The following is an 18,415-nucleotide window of genomic DNA, read 5'->3' on the forward strand; positions in this document are numbered from 1 at the left end:
ACCACTTTTATAGGTGCTTGGCTCTTGTTCTTCCTCTTTTGGGTGCAAAGATCTTTTAAAAACTTGGCCTAAGCCGGAATTTGTTTAATTGCATCCAAAAGTGGAAGATTAATCTTCACTTGCCTAACCATTTCAATGATTTCATTTGTCTTGGTCTTTTGCTTATCAAGATAAATGGATCCTTTCAAGGCATCCGAAAATGGAGCTCTAGGCTCAAAAGCCTTTTCAAAACTTTCCTTTAAAGAATTTTCAACAGAAGAATTTTTACAATCCTTTTTCAAAGCTTTGCTTACTTCATCTTTCAAATCAATTTTGAATTCACTTTTCAAATCACTTTTTAACATTTTCTCACTTGAATGATCATGCATATGCAATGAAGGAGGAATATGATAAGAAACGGGACGGGTGTTAACTTTTGGTTGCACTGGTTTACTCTATTTATTGAGAATACCTACTTGGTTGTCAATAACCTTCCCACTTCTCAAGGTTGTCACCGCATCGACATGTTCAATTATGTGCCCTTCCGATGAGGAATGAGTCTCCACAACACATTGTTGCTTTGGTGGGGCATTTAAAGGCATCTTCCCCTTCTCTCTAACATTTAAGGTACTAGCTATTTGCCCGACTTGGGTTTCTAGCTTAGCAATGGATTGAGAATGGCAATGAAGCAATTGAGTATTTGCCTATAGAGTGCCTAAAGTGATCAACACTTTTTCTTCAAAGGCAGGACTCCTTGAGTTTCCTTGAGAATATGATTAGTTAGAGAAATGAGAATATGATTGCCATGTGATTGAAATGATAATGACTTAAAACCTTGGGAACCTTGGCGTTGCATTGGTGGGGGAACATACTTCCCTTAAAAACCACCTTCGGGAGGGTTTGAGCCTTCCCTTTGGCTTTTCCAAGAAAAGTTTGGATGGTTCCTCCAACTCGAATTGTAATAAGTGCCATAGGGATTATTCCCTTGATGAACAAATGTAGCATTGACTTGCTCATGGGGCTCACTTTGCACATGTCCATGGGGATAATTGGAAGTAGAATGCAAGACACTTGAACAAGTCATGCAAGATTCATTAGATGCACGATGATGAATATGAGTAAGGGAGGAAGATACTTGATTCGCCGAATTTTGGTTGATCAAAAATTGATCAAACCTTTGAGACAAAGATTTCATCTCGGCGGTTATGTCATTGGAGTTGTCAATTTGATACAAGCTAACATTCTTCCTTCCTCCTAGGTTTCTACCATTTTTAGGAGATAAAGACCTATGCATGGAATTTTCACTCATACTTTCATACAATTGCCACACATCATTTCCATGCCTGTCAAGATAAGAACCACCCATGGATGCATCAACCATACCCTTGTGATTATCCGGTAAACTTTCAAAGAAATATTGAACTAGTTGCCACTTAGGTATGTCATGATGAGGGCACTTTCTAAGCATGTCATTAAACCTTTCCCATGCCTCATGAAACATTTCCCAATCCCCTTGAGAAAATTCTCTAATTGAAGTTCTCATGGCATTGGTCTTAGAAACCGGATAGTACATTTTCAAAAAATCTTGTTGCATTTCTGCCCAAAAAGTTATTGAAAATGGCCTAAGATTGTTGAACCAATATTTTGCCTTGTCTTAAAGGGTAAAAGGAAAAAGTTTGAGTCTTAACACTTCTTTAGGCATGTCCGTATATTTCACGATGGAACACACTTCAAGAAACTCATCCAAATGCTTATAAGGTTCTTCACTAGGAAGTCTATGGTAGTTTGGAAGCATTTGAATAGTTTGTGGTTTAATTTCATAGTGATGTGCTCTAAATGGGGGCAATTAAATGCAAGTGGGTGCATTGTATTCATTTGGCACATAATGGTCTCTTAATGCAATGGGAGGATTCACAATTGGTGGTGCTAAACGAACACCTTGATTAGCTTGAACTATGGAGGGTTGTGGAGCAAACATTGGCCTAGGCATTCCCAATGGAACTTGGCCTTGTTGTTGTGGGTGAATGAATGGTCTAGGCATGCGTAATGGTACTTGAAAATTTTCATAATGCGCATTAAGGTGGAGGTTGCCTTGTTGGTCTATATGACCAAGGTCCTCCACATAGTCGTCATTCAAATCCTCCATTGGCGAAATGGAGTGATGAGAACTACCTCTTCCCCCAGGATTACGAATAACCGATTCAAGATGCAAATTAAGAGGGACAAGAGTAGGATTTAATGACCTACGACCATGCATACACTAGCAAAGCAAATAACAAGCAAGTAACAATCACTTTGCCCCCCAACAAATCAATCAACAAATCTCCACATACAATGATCCCATGCTCCCATGCTTAAACAACATGCAAAGAAAAGTAAATTGCCTCCACGCGGGCTCACGATTTATCTAAGAATGCAAAAAGATGCCTCCACGCGGGCCGACGTTTAACTAGAGATTGAGTTAGAAAGATCTCACAAAGGGTCCTTAAGCAACTTCAATTCACTTTTAGCTTCCAAGCTTTACTATGCTTTGCAATTTTTAGATTTTTAGCTCTTTTTGTGCTTAGCTTAGCTCATTTGCTTCTCCATTCTCTTTTGCTCAACCTCTTTACTCAATTTCACCTAGCCAAATAAGAACAAACACAATCAAAAATAAAAATAAAGTAAAGACACGATCAAAAGAGTACTAATCCCTAAATGTTTCCAAAACACGGCGTTACCAATTCAATCCTCGGCGACGGCGCCAAAAACTTGGTGTCTCCCCATGGGTGAGGCCAAATTTGTGCAAAATAGTGTGGCCAAGTTTTACATTTATAGATGCCACTATTGCCGCTAACTAAAAATATACCAAGGGTTAGTAGGTTTCGTCCCAATGGATTATGGGTGCACTAGTAGTGGAAACAAGGCTTTAGGGTTAGTAGGCCGAGTGATCAAAGGTAGGTTGGTTAGTTGATTAAACTACAATTAAAACTAAACAAGATTAATATCAAGCAAGTAATTAAAAGATAGAGAAAACAAGAGAGAAAGATCTTGGGACTTTAGAGATCACCACTAAGCATCACTTTTCTCTACACTCAATTCACAATTAATGAGGGGAAGGCATATATTGCAACAATAGTGAGTGTGTGTGGTAGTTTAAACAAGCATGGATGACCAATTAAGTACATATTGTCTAGACAACACAATGAATAGCACAATATATCAAACTAAGCCATTAATCCCTCTTTAAGCTCACAATCGAAACACATCACAAAATTAGAGAAATATGCTACTTGCATTCATAAGTGTGGGACATCAAACAACAAGCATGGATTGTCCTCCCATTTAACAACTAAGGTAACTACACTACATCTAAACTAATGACTTGAAAATTAAACTAATTAAATTAAGGGAGAGGCACAATCCATCAAGAAATAAGCATGTACCATCAAATAAACCACAAGAGCATTCTATTAAGCACTATGTCTTGACAATCTTTAGATCTATAGCATTAATACACATAGACATGCATCAACAACACAAGAAATAGAGATAAACACATGAACATCTATTCTAGCATACATAGACATATGGATAGAATGAAATGGTCACTTGGAAGAATTAAACCACACAAATCATTAAATAAACAAGATCTATGTATATAAAGGTGTCAAAACATGTATTACAACACAAATCCCCTCAAAAATACATAAATCAAGATAAAGAAAGCATGCTTAGGGCTAACTCTAGCCCCAAGAGGATGTCTAGCCACTCATGGATGGTGTCCTCCAACCCTCAAGGGCTATCTCCATGATAGGGATACTCCTCTTCTGCAAGTAGATGGAAAGCCTCCAAGAGTGTGTCTCTAGCTCCTCTCTTTTCTTCCTCACTCAGATTATCTCTAATTATTCTCTGCTATGTAACCTTTGTGTATTGTGTAACCCCCTCACAAAAGTGGCTCATTTTCTTTATATAGGAAGCTCAAATGTCACACCCAATGGTCTAGGCTCGTACACAAGAGCTCCTCCAATGATTACACAATGAAACAACTTTTAATGAGCTAAAAATATATTTTTTTCGCATTTGAGAGGGTTCGATTGATCGAACTTGTACTGTAATCGATCGAACTGAGCTGAAATCTATCAAACTTTGGCTAGATCGATCCTCCCATGGCGGCGCCTTTTTGGATAAGGACAGATCTGAGATATTTTAGGGAAAGAGACAAAAGTGGTGGGTAGGGTGGTACAACAGGATAAGATGTAATCTTTTCGATCGATCTGAGAATTGTTGGATCGATCGAACTTTATGGGATCTTTAGGTAAGGACAAAAGAGCTTGGATCCATCTTGGAGGGTCTAGATCAATAAACTTTCGATCGATCGAAGTATTTTTGTGATCGATCGAACCTGCTGAATTCCACGCTTTGCTTCAATCTGTTTCCACTTTGCTCCTTTCTTCTATCCAGCTTGAGTTAGCTCTTTTAAGCCCTTATTGGGCTGAATTAGCTTATTTTGGGGATAAGCACCTAAAAAGGGCAATAACACAAAATTAGTCTCAAACGGGAAAGTAAGATAGATAAAGGTCCTAGAATACCTAAGCTTAAGGGGTTTAAATGGCACTTTTCAGCGCTCATCAAGATCTTCCAGAAATTCATACATTTCAGAACTAAGCATAACCCATCTTTGGTTGGAATGATTCATCCACCTAAACTAAGTTATGGTATGAACCATCTCCTCTAGGTATGGCCTATCAAGGTCCTTCAATTGTATGTTGAAGCACATGAAATTCAATTATCTATTATAAATTAACTTCAGTTAGTATAGACCATCTACCTAACTAAATTAACCTAAAGGTAACATGGTCCATTTTCTTTAAGTATAATCTATACAAATTTTCAATTAACATGCCAATATAACCATTTCATAAATTCATGCCCATTATCACTATGGGAAATCAAGTGCATAATTGTGTCAATATGATTTCTAAAACAAGATAAACATATCAACATAATTATATATTCAAATGAAAATTACATACATTAATTCAATGTAAAAACATATCAATTCAATGTAAACAACTTCTGATTGATAAAATCAAATATATATAAGATGAATCCCCAAATTGAAAAAAGCAGTTACAACATATTTACTTGGTCTAGGTTACATCAACTCCCTAGGAAGTTAGTTCATCATGGACATGGTAGTAACTTCAAGGATTGAAGAAGAAGAAGAATTCCCCTGCAACCCCATTGTTGCAAAACTCAGCATAAAACCCTAAGGAAAATCCTCTCTTTCTCTCTTTCCCCTCTAGATTCCAAAAATTAATTTATAAAATACAAGCCTTTGCCCCCTCTTAATCCCAAAATGGCTTGCCAAATAACCCAACTCATTTAAATTCAAATTCCCTAGAAAAAAAAGGGAACAAACTTTGACCAATTAAAAGTGGGGACCCGTAGGCTGGCGTCGGGACGCGAGGTGACTGCATGGCATCCAGACGCGAGGTCCTGCATCAGGATGCGAAGGCTGATACTTGGCTTCTTTTTTCTCTTCTGCAATGCTGAATGTGTCAATTAAATATTTAGGCCATCTCTTCTTGAAAATCACTTGATATTTAGGCCCGATATGACTTGTTCTTCAAAAACCCTTAAAACCTTATTTTTAGTAAATAAACCTTCTAAAACACAAAAATGAAGATAATCTATATACAAAGATCAAATAACAGCCTTAACTAATGCAATTAAGGGCGCTTGAATATGCAATATTCGGCGCTTATCACCATTTAATTAGTTTACAAACCCATTCAATGAAAACCATGCTTAGCCATCACTAAATCCTTAATTAATCACACATAAACATGCAACCAACATAGAGAATCTAGTGTAAAGATCAATTCCTAAATAATCACACATAAGACAATATGTAATTAAAATAGAGAATCACTAAGAAGAATTAAATCAACAATCACAAGGCTAACCACTAATTACAACAATATATATATATATATCCCCAAAAATAGAAATCCAGTGGTTTAGATTACATAAGACTTAGGGCTCATCCAAACCCTAAGTGAAGATCTAGCCCATGGTGGTAGAAATGGTCAAGGTGTCAATAAGGTCCTCCTCCAAGCATGGCATCATCTTCTTCTTCTTCTATTTTGAAGCTCAAGAGATAGAAAGTATGTGGATCTAGAGATGTGCCTCCACATCCCTCTTTTTTTCTAACCCTAATCTCTAACTTTTTAGAGAGAGAAAACTAATGAAAATATAGATATTACAATGTAAAAAATGAATCTCTCTACAAAAATGGTTCAATCCCTCTTATATGCAAGACTTTTAGAGCCCAAAAATGTGAGAACTCGGCCATAGGATCTCCCTTTCAAGCACAATCCGAGTTAGTTCCAATTGAGCTTTAGATCTATTTTTTTATAGCTTCAGCGAATAGTTCGATCGATCCAACCAACAGTGTGATCGTTCAGAGGTATGGTTCGATCATTTAGAGATATGGTTCAATCTTTTAGAGTTGGTTCCATCATTCAGAGGTATGGTTCAATCATTCAGAATTGGTTCGATCGTTCCAACTAGGCAGTTTTTAGCATCGGCCTCCTTTTGCTCCAGCTTCTCACCAAGACTTAGTTTGACTCCAAAAAGGCCTTAATGGACCGAAATTAGCCCGTTTGAATCTTATTAACCTAAAATCAACAAAAACACAAATTAGTACAAAAAGGGAAAAATAAAGATAGATGAATGGACTAAAATACCATAGCTTAGGTGCTAAAATGCGTCACATTTGAGCACTTATCGTGAAACATACTTCAGTGGATTCTTGGCTATGAAAACATGTGAGTTTGGAAGTGTAAATGTGTTAGAAGGTTATAGATTATTGGGCTTAATTGAATGACTGATGCATGAGAATTCTGTATTTAGGGCATGGATGACACACTAAGCAATCATAGGTTTAATTATTTTTAGCCCCCCTACTTTGCAATCCTGGATCTGCCAATATATATATATATAACTAGAAAATTTCAACTGGGACAATCGCACCACTAAACCTAACTGGCTCCGCCACTGCCACTGGTTGGCTTAGTTTGGGTCCCACCAAAGTTACACCTTAGGGTTATCACATTTGATTTATTATCATAGATGTTAGGTAATCTCACACCCATAATTCAATGTTAGGTGGCTCCATACTCTCTGCAGGTTCTATTACATTTTGTCACACGCTTGCTATGCGTTTTGTTTTTGATGTTTTTGTTTTTGTTGGGTAATATTGTACACATAAATTTTGTAGTTTGCAAATAAAGAACAAAATATGGAGCAAATAGAATTTTATTAATTTATAAAAATTTGAGTACAATCCTCTGAGATATTCTTTACAAAAGAAAGAAAATATCCTCTTATTCGATCTCCTTTGTTGGTTGGATTCAAGGGCTTTTGGAGCTTGATCTTGAATCGGGTTGTTGACAATCTTCTTTAAGTATTTGTAGTTGAAGAAGATCGCCGATGATTTCTGATCGAAGGCTAACGAAGCTTGATCTCAAACAGTATTGTGTGGTGACTCATTAAACTTGTTAAATCACGAAGAAAACACGGAACGATTTTAATATGCTTGTTGTTCCTTGTTGAATTTGAGGAAAAACGACACGGCTTTAGATGTGCTTGTTGTTATTCGTCTTCCAATAGAATTTAGTGAAGAACGGCACGACTTTGGATGTGCTTGTTGTTGATCACTGTTCAATTTTAATGAAGAACGGCACGATTTGATGTGTTTCTCGTTGATCACCATGGAATTTTGATGAAAAACGACACGATTTGATGTGCGTGTTGCTCTTCGCCTTCAGGTTTGGGTGTTGGGGATGAATGTTGACAGAGCTTCTGTATTTACTCTGAAATTCTGAATCTCTGGATCCATTTGGATTTATGAGTCTCTCAATTTCTGGACCCCTTTCCTCCTTCCTCAATGTCTCTATTTATAGGCTTCTTGGATTAATAGGATGATGACATATGTCATCTCCTGATAAGGACAATATTATAACTGGGTTGGGCCGGTCATATTACAATAATTATACTTAAAAATAATTATTCCATATATATATTATTAGGAATAATTATCTTTTTATTTAATCATCTGGGTCGTACTAATTAAATAATTTAAGTGGACTAAGTTTGGGCCAATTAAATAACTTAATTAAACATTAGACCCATATTTGATGTGTCAATTTGTCAAAACAAAAGTCCATAAAATTTTAATGTCTATAAATTGCCCCCACTTCGAGGCCCACGTTTGACCAAACTTGTCTCTTATTTCAAGTGGGACTTGAAGTATCCAACTTGGTCTTTGAATTGTAAAGCTTTCTTTCTTTCTTTCTTTCTTTTTTTTTTTTTTTTTTGCTTTCCTATCCAACTTTGGATTGTATGACTTTCCTTTCCAATTTAAATTGAATTATACAAATCCTAATACAAATAGGAGGTATTTTGTTGCCTATATATACCACCAATGTTATAGGGTTTGCCATCAATTCCAGTAGCCTTTGAAGACTTATTAGTTTGCATCCTCTGAAGACTTGTTAGATTGCAACCTCTGAAGACTTTCAGTTTATTTTTTATTTTTATTTTTTCGTTTTGCCCTTTTCTGCTTCGTCTTTTTCTGCTTTGACTTCTTCTGCTTTGTCTTTTCTAATTTTCGTCTTCTTCTGAATTTTTTTTTTTCCATCATTCCTTTGGAATATATCTTCACTTGTCCCACTGGATCCACTGTTCCATTGGAATGCATCTTTACTAGTCCCTCTGGGACCCATTGTTCCATTGGAACGCATTTTTATTTATCCGTTCAAGACCCATTGTTCCGTTGGAACACATTATTATTTATCCGTTCAGGACCCATTGTTTCATTGGAACACATTATTATTTGTCCGTTCAGGACTCATTGTTCCATTTTAACACATTATTATTTGTCCGTTAAGGACCCATTGTTCCGTTAGAATGCATCTTCATTTGTCCTTTCAGGACCCATTGTTCTATTGGAACACATTATTATTTGTCCGTTTAGGACCCATTGTTCCATTGGAACACATCTTCATTTGTCCTTTGAGGACCCATTGTTCCATTGGAACACGTATTCATTTGTCCTTTTAGGACCCATTGTTCCGTTGGAACACCTCTTTTTGTCCTTTCAGGACCCATCATTTTTTTTACCTGCCCCTTTGGACCCATGAGTTTAGCTGCAATTTTATTTTATTTTATTTTTATTTTTTTGCAGAGAAATCCACTTTGATAAAAGTCAAGAGTGAAGTGAATGGTGAGGCAATCAAATTCTGTCCAAGATCCCAAATAAAGCAAACTTGACAAACTTTTCAGCAAAACTCTATCAGAATCTTGTCATATTGCACAAATATGCTTGTGCATCCGCCTTTGAATACAAAACTCCACCAGAATTTGACTTTATGTTCTTGTGTATCTAGATATGCATCACTCTCGAATGTGAAATTTGACTTGAAGTTAACAGCTAACGTGTAATACCCCTAATTTTAAAAGGATAGTCCTGAAATTTATTTAATTGTTGAATTGCGTTTTAATTTATTAATTGTGCACTATTTAAATTACTTGTGTTATGTGGTGGTTTTATTTGATTATTTTATTTAATTGTGATTTTTTATTTAGTTATCTTATTTAATTGTGAATTTCATTTTTTGTGTGTAATTAAATGGTTTTGTAATTGTTATTTGGTTAATTATTATTTTTATTTATTTCATGGTTATATTATTTGAATTACGTTAATTATGTTTTTATTAAATTAGGTTTTAAGAGGTCACGTGAGTAGCCGACGTAATTAAACATGGGCCAAGTTTTCAGTTTAGGACTTGATTGAAATTAGGGTTTTGGAGTAAGCCTAAAAAACTATGTATTACGTTCGGTTTAGGATTTTAGAACCTTATTTACGATATACAGAGAGCAGTATAGAGGAGTCTGGGAGAGAACAGAGAGGAAAAACCAAGGGATCACCGAAAAAGCTTAGGAGAAGACGTTGAGATTTTTGAACCGAATCTCACAGGCAAGTTCTAATACTAACTCTATCTCTTTGGCCTATGTTCTTTACATCTTTAACTCAATTCTAGGTACAGATAAAGGTCTAAAATAAATCTGGTTTGCATGCTTGCATTGTTTAATAAACATATGTTCATGAACTGTTAAATTGTTCGTTTTACAGTTTTGTTTATTTTACAGTTTTTTTTTTTTTTTACCTAATTCATGATTTAAATGATGTCAATTGATAGATTAAGAATTTTATTAGTTCTAAAACATATTGGGAAATCCTAAAATTAATTTGGGTCGCAGGGTTAGATACTTGAAACAATATGTGTTCTTGTATGGGTTTTAATCCACTTAGAAACTGTTTTACGTAATTCTTGTTCCATATGATTTTGATTAATAAGTAATGAATTTAATCAACTTTGGAACTCTCTAGAACTTAGTTTTAATCAGTAATAAACTTGGTTAGAGGAACACAGTTGCCGGACACCGCCGGAATTGGAAAAGAAGACACATAGGGGAAAGAGCCTGCTCTATTTCAAGAAGAACAGGCTTACCAAAAAGAGGAGCAGGCTCTACCTTAGGTAGAGCAGGCTCTTTAGAGTCTAGAGGCGGCTCCACACAAGGTGGAGCCGGCTCTACCTTGTTGTGGAGGCAGCTCCACCTTGTGTGGAGCCGGCTCATTTGATTTTGCTTCCAGTTTTATTTTTCTACGAGACCTGGGCTACGGGGATTGAATTCTTTACGTTCTAGACTGAAAATAGAGTGTTTCTAAAGGTATTCAGTAAGGTCTAAACCTGTATTAAATTTTCAGAAGACCTGGTAATTCATAATTTTCCATAAGAAGCTAAAATAGGGAACCGCCGGAAACTCTTAGGAAAGAGATCAATTTTACTGTGATGCGGATAATTCAAGTTGCTTGTTTTAAAATTAGCAATTGAATTAGAAATTTTATGTTTAAATCATATGACAGTGGTATAAGATTAAGCTTGTTAACTATTATAAATTTAGTTAATGCTTAATAAGAAACTAGCTGATATTTTTCAAAGAATTATATATATCAACTTATGGGATATTGTGGAGTGGTTATATGTAAGCATGTTAATTCTGTTATAATTATTATTATGCTTATTGTGGGTTACAGGATGGTTACATTTATTCTCGACAATTTATATTTGTTAGAGAATCAAGTACTGGTAGTATCGTATAAGCATGTTATTTACACATTCTTGCTATACTTGTAATGGATATGTTAGTATTGATATACTATATTGTTATCTGAATAATCATCACTGGATGGATGGTTTGTATGCACCGGTATGGGACGGTATCATACGAGGGGGATTAGCTCAAAAACGCTTAGTCCTACCTACTCTGGATTAAGGGATGGATTAGCTACAAAAGTTAAGTCCTACCTGTATTTTGTGTCAGATCACTAAATAGTTAAGTGACACTTTTGGTTTGGAACGGATTTTAAATATATTTTTATGGTTCCACGATATGAGTCTGAGTCTCAGAGTCGTTGGCTAGGGAGCGTATATGTATTGGGATGCATAGCTGGCTATGATGGTTGGATGTGTACCTTGCTAGGTCTAGGTAGTCATGCCCACTTCAAGTGCGTTTTGCATGGTGCCTACTAGTCAGGTTGCGACAGGTCTATAGTCCAGTGAGAGTCCTGTAGTGTGATTATATATATATGTATCTACGAACTATTTAGTTATTGTTGGATTGGTTAGGATGTATATGCGTATCGGGTCTCTGCTTGGATTAGTTATTGGACGTTTGAGGTCTTAGGGCTTGTTCGAGCTGAGCAGAGACGATCTTCCATTCTACCGACGACGTAGGACTTCTTTCCAGATATTAGATTTGGGCTTTTATCTTCAGTTATTTATTTTCGTTCGATTTGGGTTTTTAATAGTGGTCCACTAGAGATGCATTCCCGAGTTGTAAACTTATGAAGTTTGGATTATCAGAGTTTAAATATTTATGTTTGAGGATTTTTTTTTAATTTAATATTTCCTTCAGCTTAGTATTGTTATTTCTTAAATTCATTTTGTATTCTGTGTTCAGTTAAATATTAATTGTTTGGTATCCCTCGGATCTGTGATCGGACTTGATCACCCGTGGCTCTAGAATTGAGGGATATCACATAAAGCAAGTGGGCATGAACATAATCTCCATAAGAACTTGGCTATGTACAAGTGCACTTATACATTAGTTAAGATAAAGCTTGATTTGGAGTTGACGGCTTGCACTAGTGTAATCCTCTTTGAAGATGGAGTTTCACCTTATCTTGGCAAAGTCTTATGTAGTCCAAGGTTGAGTTCAATGTGGATTGGCCTGAAATTTGAAGATAATTTAACCTCATATCATGGAGCGTTGTTGACTTTACCTTCTCTAATTTTTTTGAAGGCTTAAAAGTAGTCCAAGTTTGAATTTGACATGAACCAATTTGAATTTTGAAGATAGTTTATGCTCGTATCAAGGAGCGTTGTTGAGATTTTTTTTTTTTTTTTTGGTTGGGTTAATTGAACCTGGAATAGATCGACCTCCAACATGCCTACATACCCTGAACAGGGATCAAGTCATCTAGTAGTTTAATTTTTTTTTCTTCCAGACAGTTTATACTCGTATCAAATAGTTCTTGATTTTTTTTCCAGGTAGATAGTTTAAACTCGTGTCAAGGAGTGTACATTTTTTGTTGGGAGACAATTTAAACTCTTATCAAGAAGTTCTTGATTTTTTTTTTCCAGACAAACAGTTTATACTCATATCAAGGAGTGTCATTGACAGTTTATGCTTGTATTAGGGAGCACTTCAACTTTAATTATTCTTCAACTTTGCAAGAATCAGACGACAATCTAAACTTATGCTGAAGGGCGCGAACTATTTTGTCGTCACTTTGAGAATTTTCTTCTTGATTTCCTTGACCTAATGCCCCCTGTGATTTAGCACTTTCAGTTGAAGTCATTGTTATAGTATGGTGCATTTCTTGATGCAAGTCTTTCGAGATGATATAATGAAAGATGAAGCTATTTCGTCATCCGAGTTAGGAAGTATATTGTTTTCTTTTTTAAAGTCACTTCCCTGATCTTCTTGAAGGTTGTCGGGTATATCAGGAACATCTTCCCTAGCACCCTGATTTTCCATGCTAAGCTCCATATCGTGGACTAGAGTAACAAGCTCTTCGAATGCGCGAGGGTTAATCCCTTATAGGATGTAAAAAAGCTCCCAGCGTATGCCTTGCATACATGTTTCAACTGCAGAAATTTTAGACAAACGATCCTTGTAGTCAAAACTTAGAGCTCGCCAATGGTTGATGTAGTTAACCACGGGTTCACCCTTCATCTGTCTTGCGTTTGTAAGTTCTAGCATACTTACAAAACGAAGAGTGCTGTAGAAATGGTTGAGAAATTCTCATTCCATTTGTTCCCAACTGTCAATACTTCCAGCTTTAAGGTCTGTGTACCAATCAAATGCATTCCCTTTGAGGGAATGAACGAATTGCTTGACAAGGAGATCTCCGTTTGTACAAGCATTGCCGCAAGTTCCCACAAAGTGTGCGACATGTTGCTTAGGATGGCCTTTTCTGTCAAATGTTGAAGCTTTGGAGGTTGATACCCAACCGGCATTTTTAAGATGTCAATTCTTTATGTGCAAGGCCTTGAATACATTCGAGCACTTTGAGGAACGCAACTGTATTGTTCTCTTATGCAATTCACTATCATGTCTTGAAGTTATTGGACAGAAAATGAGGTGACGGAGGCAGCTTCAATTGTTGGATTAGCGAACATGTCATTTTGATTTTTCAATTGGAGTGGTCTTTGGCATGGAATTAGAATAAGGAATTCGGCCTTTGCTTGACTCAGTATTGTCGTCATGCAATTTTAACTTTTCTGTTAGCGAGGCAATTTTCAGATCTTGCTCCTTGAGAGTGTGTTGTAATCTTTCAATTGCACATGTTATACTCGTCAATTGCTCTTCGTACGAGGTAGTACTCGTCATCATGATTGGCATAGTGACGGAGTAAAAAAAAAATCTTTCGCCTTGGGTGGACTAGCTTTGAACTTGAACTTGTGACTGGAGCAACCTTTGAGGTTGTAGGAACCTTCCTCCTTGCCCCCAGCGAGGTGAAGGCGGTATGAGTTTGAGTTTTTACTCTGACAGATTTAGCGGAATCGATTCTCATCGCATCATGCTGTCTTTTGGCAGGAACAGATGCTTTGACCATGCTCCACATCATTGAACTTGCAGAGGTGTTTGTACCACTTAACGAAGTTGCAACCTTCTTGCCACCTTTTGTGATGGTATTGATGTTGTTTGTAATACCCCTGATTTTAAAAGGATAGTTTCGGTATTTTTTTAAAAATTATTTTAATTGCAGTTAATTATTTAGTTGATTTCTTGGCAAATTGTTTACTTGTTTAATTGATTTAATTATTTGTTTAAATGTGTTAATTGATTTATTTGTTTAAATGAAATTGTGTGTGATGATGTGTATTTGTTTAGGAATTTAATTGTTTTATTTTAATTTTTATTTTTATTTTTTATATTTTTAAGGAATTGGATATGGATTGTAGTAATGGACCAACCAATTGGGCTCCATGAACTACTTCGCTAAGGAATTTGATGGGTATGGATAATTATCCATGGACGGTTGGATATGTATATATAATAAATAAATAAATATATATATATATGAGGAAAGTTCTTTAGTAATAATTTGATGTGTATATTTATATGTTATGTATAAAAAGGATTACGCATAGATTGTACGTAAAATATATTTTAATTATCTTTTTAGTATTTAAATTTTATTTTATTTTATTATTAGTTTGACTTGGATTGGAAAAATGATTAGGTTATTTTATTTAACCTATAAATATATAGCTATAGGTTAGTAAAAGGGGTTAGAAAATAAATCACGAAATATATTCTAGAGAGAGAAAGAAGGAAGACGAAGGAAAAGAAAAAAGAGGAAGAAGGAGGTTATGGTTTTTATCAAATCCCTAAAGGCAAGTTTTAATTCTTCTCTTCTCCTTTGATTCATCCTCTATGCATGCTAGATTAATTCTAGGTTCTTTAAATAAATTAATTGAATCTAATTACATGAATGAATTTAAAAATTAAAGTTCATGTATTTTAATAATGAATTTGTGATGAATTTTCATATTTTGATAAATTGAATTTTAATGTGTTTTAATGTGGTTGTTTGGTGGTTGGTATATTTATTATTTTTCTTAAGCATGTTTTTACATGATTCAGTATGTTATATACCTTATATGAAATTGTGATTTCTTTTACTTCATAAATATACACGCCGAACGAGAATGAGTAAAAAGTCAAAGGTTTAAACAATGATGAATCAGTTTTGCTTTTTAGTTGGAATTACGTTTTTTTTTTAAAACAATGCACCAGTTTGTTAATTCTAAATTGAAATTTTATGTTGGTTGGGTGGTTAGGAATGTGTTTGGTATACCAAAATAATTAAATAAAGAATTTCTTTCCATGCAACAGTTTGTATGCATGTGACTTGAGTCAAATTAGTGTTCTTTACAAGCTATGCACGCTAAACGAGGCAAGCTAGAACGTGGCTTGAATTTGATTGTAGCAATTCGTAGAACTGTATTTGGAATTTGTGTCTTTCATGAATTGGGCACGCCGAATAAGGAAGGGAAGACAATGGTGTTAGGAATGGATCAGGTGGTACATAACAGTATTGGTTTTGCATTAAATAAATTTGTATGTAAATCTGATTAATGCTGAAATATTAAATTAGTATTATTATTTTGTTATTTTTGAATTGATGGATCTATATAAAATATTTGATTAATATAAATAGATTCATTAAGCATTAGAATGCATGATTTAAGTTTACATGCTAAATATGAAATTTAATTAATTTTTAAAAGATAAAATTAATTAGATATTGTTGAATTAAATTATTTTAATCAATTGCTTATATTTAAATTAATTTAATCAGACCATGGAGATATACAATTTAGTTGAGATGCATGTTAATTTCTTGTGATGTAAATTAAATGCATGCAACTAGAATTGATATTTTTGCTCAAGTGAATGCAAAGGATGTGTATATGATTTATATCTTATTTATTTGGATTATTAGATGTAGATGTTATTTACATAATTCTTGGATTGGAAACTTTTATTTGGTTATGATATGGATTAATGCACCATTTATGGGATGGGGGCATATTAGGGACGGAATAACTTAAGAGTTAAGTCCTACCTATTTTTAATAAGGGAACGGATTAACCATAGTGTTAAGTCCTACTTATTCGTGTCAGGTCAACGGAATAATTGGATGACATATTATTATTAAATAATAATTGGATAGTTTATTTTGATGGTTGGATATGACGGATTTTACATATATAATTATATGCCATGATATGAGCTTAAGTCTCAGGATCAGTGGTTAAAGTGCGTATATTGTCAGGGATGTGTAGCTAGATATAGTGTAGTTGTGTACCCTGGTAGGTTTAGGTACTCATACCTACTATATGTGCGTTTTATATATTGCCTACTATTCAGGTTAAGACAACTCTATAGTCTAGTGAGGTTCCTTTAGTGTGAATATATCTATATATGGACTATTTAGTTATTGTTGAGTTAATTAGGATGTGTATGTGTATCGGATCTCTGTTTGGGATGTAGTAGATTGGAACTTGTATGTGAGCCTGACCCACCATTATTTTTCAAGTATTCGTCAGTTCCAGTCTTAGAGATTGTTCGTGCCGAGCAGAGACAACTGTTGCCCAAGTATTAACTCTAGAGGGGGGTGAATAGAGTCTACGGCAAACAATGACCAATTTTCAGATTTGCGAATTCTACTTAACACCCTCTAACAATTATGCAATAATCAATATATAAGCATAAGCAATTTATAGTATAAATGTAAAGGAGATAAGGGAAGAGAGATTTGCAAACATTCACACGACAATTTTAGCGAGGTTCGGAAACTCCTACACCTCGGCTCAAGACCTCTCTTAAGACTTCCCAATCCACTATGGCATCTCCTTACGGGTGGAGAGCAAACCTTTACATGAAGCAACACCTTGCTTCACCTTGCTATGAGACAACCTCTCTTAGTCTTCTTTTGGGTCACACTAACCCTTACAAATTAAAGCTAGCTTGCTTCTTCTTTCTTAGGCCACACCAGCCCTTACAAATTAAAGATCAAATTTGTTGCATACAAGTATCTCTCTCAAAGATTGATATGCAAATCAAAGCTCACAACTTTCAGCTCACTCTAGAGTATATATGAATATATTGAAGTTCAATACTCTATGAATGATATATGATGAGAGAATATGATATGAATGAAGAACAAAAGCTCTTTGGATGCTATATAATGTTTCTCAATGGTAGCAACACTTAATCCCGAAGTCCCTTTATTCTATTTATAGAGTTTCAGCAGCCAATTCAAAAAATAGAACTGTTATACACACTGCCCGAGAGGAAATAGCCGTTTGATTCAGATCTGGGCAAGGTTCGGTCGACCGAAATGAAACACCCTTGTGTTTCGGTCATCCAAAATGACTTAAGGTTGGATATCATCCTCTCAGTATCTCTGTTTCGGTAGACCGAAGTGAAACCCACACTTGTTTCAGTCGATCGAAATGAAATGAGATGTGCTGAGTGCCTTATTTCGGTAGGCCGAAATAACTTGCCTATGCATTTCGGTCTGCCGAAATGAAACTGCTGCTTCATGAGTTGTTCTAAGTTAACAAATTAGACAGTGCTCTACAGGACATCTGCACAGACCTTATTTTCACTGAAAACATTCAAGTAAATGTCTTTACTTTAAGTTTACAATGTAAATAAGGAAGTACCCCCCATTTGGATTCAATAAAAAATACTAGAAAATTGAAATCCAACTAAATCAAAATGTAGAAATTCAGTTTTAGTACAAATTTGGATTTCCGACTGTTTTGGTAAAATTGAATCCTTATGTAGACCAATGTAGACTTGGTCAAAAATTCTGATAAAATCAGTTTAGGCTAGTTTAAGTATAAAGAGTTATTACAGGGAAAAATTATTTTGAAATAATCATTATTTCAAAAATTCATTTTTCATAGCTAAAAACACAGTTTTTCATGACGCGCAATTTGAGGTCCTAATGTCCGTTACCAACTCATGGTAATGAAGGCTTCTCATGCCTTAATTGTTAACCAATATGAATTATATGATTGATGTGCATGGTCTTAGCATTTCTAGCACAAGTGATGAGTTCTTTCAAAGCTTATGCAAACTTGAACTAACTCACTCTTTAGCAATGACTCCATATGTCAATTGTATATGAATGAAGTGCATAGTCTATTGCTAATGGATATATGAGCATATGAATGATGATATGATATGCATGGTCCTATGGAGATGAGCTTCAAATGGATTCATAAATACTTTA

At 35.1% G+C, this 18,415-nt stretch overlaps 1 pseudogene; it reads left to right on the forward strand.

The window, feature by feature from the left end:
• The first annotated feature begins 1,418 nt into the window (after positions 1-1,418).
• On the forward strand, positions 1,419-1,517 carry LOC132282980 (small nucleolar RNA R71; annotated as a pseudogene).
• Positions 1,518-18,415: the final 16,898 nt, after the last annotated feature.

The sequence above is a fragment of the Cornus florida genome, unplaced genomic scaffold, assembly GCF_030987335.1.
Source record: "Cornus florida cultivar Cherokee Brave unplaced genomic scaffold, ASM3098733v1 CherokeeBrave_3.0.0_Hap2_Chr01, whole genome shotgun sequence".
Taxonomy (NCBI): domain Eukaryota; kingdom Viridiplantae; phylum Streptophyta; class Magnoliopsida; order Cornales; family Cornaceae; genus Cornus; species Cornus florida.